This window comes from Choloepus didactylus, chromosome 4, assembly GCF_015220235.1.
Source record: "Choloepus didactylus isolate mChoDid1 chromosome 4, mChoDid1.pri, whole genome shotgun sequence".
Taxonomy (NCBI): Eukaryota; Metazoa; Chordata; class Mammalia; order Pilosa; family Megalonychidae; genus Choloepus; species Choloepus didactylus.
Window position 1 is genome coordinate 75,571,342 of NC_051310.1, and position 4,146 is coordinate 75,575,487.

Consider the following 4,146-nt stretch of genomic DNA (forward strand, 5'->3'; position numbering starts at 1 on the left):
GGAGACTAACCTGGTCTCACTTATGACTGGGATTTGTGGAATGGGGCCAGTGGTAGTCTTCACCTCCTTGGTGCTGGGTGAGACAGTCTCCTTGTTGGAGTACAGAATGTAATTACAGTAAACTGAGGACACCCTGCCCCCATTGCCAGAGCAGTAACTTCAGCCCTGAATTGTTACCTCTGGGAATGGAGGGGAAGATAGATTGGTCATGCTTGGCCTGTGAAGTTCATCTTGTTCCCTGGATGTTTCCCTAGGATTCCTTTCAAAGTAGATTCATCAGGATGAGCAGCCAGGTCCCACCCAGGCTTCTGGAACTGGCCAGTCAGAGCCTGCTGAGGGACAAGGCCTTGGCCATTGCTGCACTGGAGGAGATGCCCATAGAGGTCTTTCCACCACTGTTCATGGCAGCCTCCACCAGGAGACACTGTGAGGCACTGAAGGCCCTGGTGCTGGCCTAGCCCTTCATCTGCCTCCAACTGGGGGCCCTAGTGAAGGAACAGTGTCTTCACCAGGAGAGTTTACATGCTGTGTTTGATGGGCTTGATGGCCAGCTTGCCCAGAAGGTTTGCCCCAGGTGATGGTGATCCAGGTCACCTAGTAGTGCCAGGGGAGTCAGAGTAAGAAACAGGCAGGGTCAGGGATACTCAGAGAGGGCCTACAGGTTGGACAGAGTCTCTGAGGTTGCCATGAGGAACTTTGGGTAGGCCTGGGGCCATTGCCGGTCTCACTTAGGGAAAGGGCTTCTGGAAATGGAAGAAAATTAAAATGTTCACAGAAGGAACATCTACTCCCCTTCTCCCAGGGGTACTTAAAGGTTGTTGAAGTGGGGATATGGAAGGATCCCAGAGAGAAGCAGAAGGGAAACAGCTGCTGTCTGGCTGGTACTAGTCTATATTCTGACCCTGTTAGTCTTTTTCTGTGTTGATTTTGAAGTGTATCAGCCAATCCTGTTTTTCTCACAGGAGATGGTAACTACAAGTGCTGTATTTATGGAAGCATGCTTATCAGGACTGGGAATGTTTGATGTGGATCTGCAACCCATGTGTTCTCATTGGTGGGGCCAGGGGCAGCCAATCCCATGATGAAGACAAAAAGTGGAGGGTTTCCGGATGGAGAAGAGGCAGCCCTCAGCTTCCCTGGAGGTTCTCCTGGACCTTTGCCTCAGGGAGGGCACCCCAGATGAGCTCCTCACCTACCTCATTAAGAAGGTCAAGCAGAGGAAAGATTTACTACAACTGTGCTGTAATAAACTCAAGATTTTTGCCATACCAATGCAAAATATTAGGACTATCTTGAAGATGGTGCAGCTGGAGTCAATCCAAAATTTGGAAGTTAATTGCACCTGGAAATTATCCAGGTTTGCTCCTCACCTGGACCAGATGGTTAATCTGTACAGGCTTCTCATCACCCACATCCACATTTCTTCTAATATTTCTCCAACAAAAGAGAAGCAGTAAGTTGGCCAGTTCACCTCCGAATTCTTCCATCTGCAACAACTCCAGGTGCTACATTTGGACTCTGTTTCCTTTCTGGAAGGTTGCTTGGACCAGGTGCTTAGGTAAGGAGGGGCAAGGCTTCTCTGCAGACAAAAGCCAGGCCATATTCATTTCCTTAAACAATATTCTGTGTTGACTGTGTACCACCTACCAGCAATGTAAAGTTTAGGAGACACTAAACTTGAATATTGTATATAAACTGGAATAGGTGCTCAAGGACATACACTGTTAGGAACGTCTTCAATGGGGGCATTTGGGTCTAGTGAGGGCAGACTTGAGAATTCTGCTCTAGGAAGTGGTGTCTAAGTTAAGATGGAAATAACTGAGAGAAGAGGGCATTGGTGAAGGGGTGAACACCCATAAAATGAGAGGTGTCAAACTATAAGCTCTGCCCTCATTAGCTCTGTGAACATGAGCTGCATCCTCCAAGCCTCCCTGTCTGCAAAAGTGTTGCTTTGTGCTCCCAGTAGATTATTAAGTGGGAAACACATGATTCTGCAGGTGTGGGTGAAGATGCAAGAGCAGAAAATTGTAAAACATAATAGCCATTTTGAAGATGACAAAGGGTTGTAGGTGAACCCCTGCAGGTTGGCAAGTTCAGGTGATTTGGCCAGACTTACACAAGTTTCTCTTTTATGCATGTCTCCCAGGAGCCTCATCTGGCACAGATCAGGGTGGCTGTGGCCCAAGCAGTGTCCCTAAGGAAGCTTGGTTAGAAATACATTTAGTCCTGTCTCCCAGGATTAAAATTCACTGGTGTTGACTGTTGATTGACTCATCATGTCAGACTGTCCTCTCAGCATTTTCCATTGTTATTTTGATTCACTCATAAGATAAGTAATAAGGGTAAGAGGGATAGAAAATATTGTGCTATCCTTGAGAGCTGAGGAAAGGGATCAGTAGAGATTTCATTCATTTGACCCAGTCACAGGGCAATTAAAATGATGGGCAGATCTCCACCAAAATCAGACTGCCATATATGCCCACACTTACCATGTGGCGTGCTGAGAGTTGACCATCATCAGATGGTGAGAATGACCTTGCACTTCTGTGAAACCATTGTTTCCTCCCTGTGCTGATTTGGATCTGTTATGTCCCCCAGAAAAACCATGTTCTTTAATGCAATCTTGGGGCAGACTTCTTAATCTTTTGATTAGATTGGGACTTTTTCATTACATTGTTTCCATGGAGATGTGATTCACCCAACTGTGGGAGAGACCTTTTGATTGAATGTTTCCATGGAGATATGACCCCACCCATTCAGGATGGGTCTTAATTAGATCACTGGAGTCCTTTAAGAGAGCCTACAGACACAAGGAGCTCAGAGACATTGAGGCATTTGGAAAGAAGCTAAGATATGTAATGAAGAGTTTGTCCCTGGGAGAGACTAAGAGCCAAAATAGACACAGATGCTTGGAGACACTGGGAGATGCAGGCATAAGGTCACCTGGAGATGCTAAGCTGAGATGAAGCCCAGGATTTGCCCTAGTGAAGCTAAGGGAGGACCCCCAGATGCTTAGTTTCACAGTAGCTGAAGAAGCTAAGAGAGGCGAAAGCCCAGACACATTTTGAAGAAAGCCATTTTGAAATGCAACCCAGGAACAAAGGACCAGCAGATGCCAGCCACATGCCTTCCCAGCTGACAGAGTTTTCCAGATAGTATTGTCCTTTAATCAGTGAAGGTATCCTCCTGTTGATGCCTTAGTTTGGACACTGTTATGACCTTCAGACTGTAAATTTGTAAGCTAATAACCCCCCTTTTTAAAAGCCAATCAATTTATGGTATTTTGCATAACAGCAGCATTAGCAAACTGGTACACCCCCCATGAGGTCTGGTTCTTACCCCATCACCCTCTACCCACCATGACCATTCCCCAGAACAAACTGCTCCATGTCTTCCCAGGTGCCTGGAGACCCCCTTGGAATCCCTCTCCATCACTAACTGCCTGCTTTTGGACTCAGACCTTATGCATCTGTCCCTGTGCCCAAATGTTGGTCAGTTGAAGGATCTGAGTCTGAGTGGTGTCAGCTTGACCAACCTTAATCTTGGGCCCCTCAAGGTTCTCCTTGAGAGACTCACAGCCTCCCTCCAGGATCTGGATCTAGATGAATGTGTGATCATGGATTCCCAATTCAGTGTTCTCCTCCCCAACTTGGGTCACTGTGCTCAACTGAGGACCCTCAGCTTCTGCAGAATCCCCATCTCCATGGCTGACCTGGAGAACCTGCTGAGGCTTACTGTCAGGATTAGCAAGTTAAGTGATGCTCCTACAGAGAGCTGTGAAGATACTGATGGGATTCCCCACCCAGTGATTCTTGCCCAGCTCCACACCAAGCTGAGGCAGATGCTTCAGGAGGCAGAGTGGCCAAGCATGATCTAGTCCCAGGCCAACTCCTGTCCTCACTGTGGCAACAGGACCTTTGATGACCTGGGACCCCTCTTATGCCCCTGTTGTAGGCCAGCCTAGTTTGGATGCATGCACCAAAGTCATGACTCTGGGCACTTGGAAATTAAAACCTAGGACATAAGTTCAGCATAAAGAAACACAAGAGGGTGCAGTTTCAGTCATTCAGTGGGAACAAGAAAAGAAATGGTGACTGGTTTGGGGTGGGGCTGTTGTGTTTGATGGGGTTTTCAGAGGCATGCGTC

The 4,146-nt window shown here is 47.3% G+C and overlaps 1 pseudogene; it reads left to right on the top strand.

Moving 5' to 3' along the window:
• The first annotated feature begins 281 nt into the window (after window positions 1-281).
• LOC119532706 lies at window positions 282-3,877 on the top strand (annotated as a pseudogene).
• Window positions 3,878-4,146: the final 269 nt, after the last annotated feature.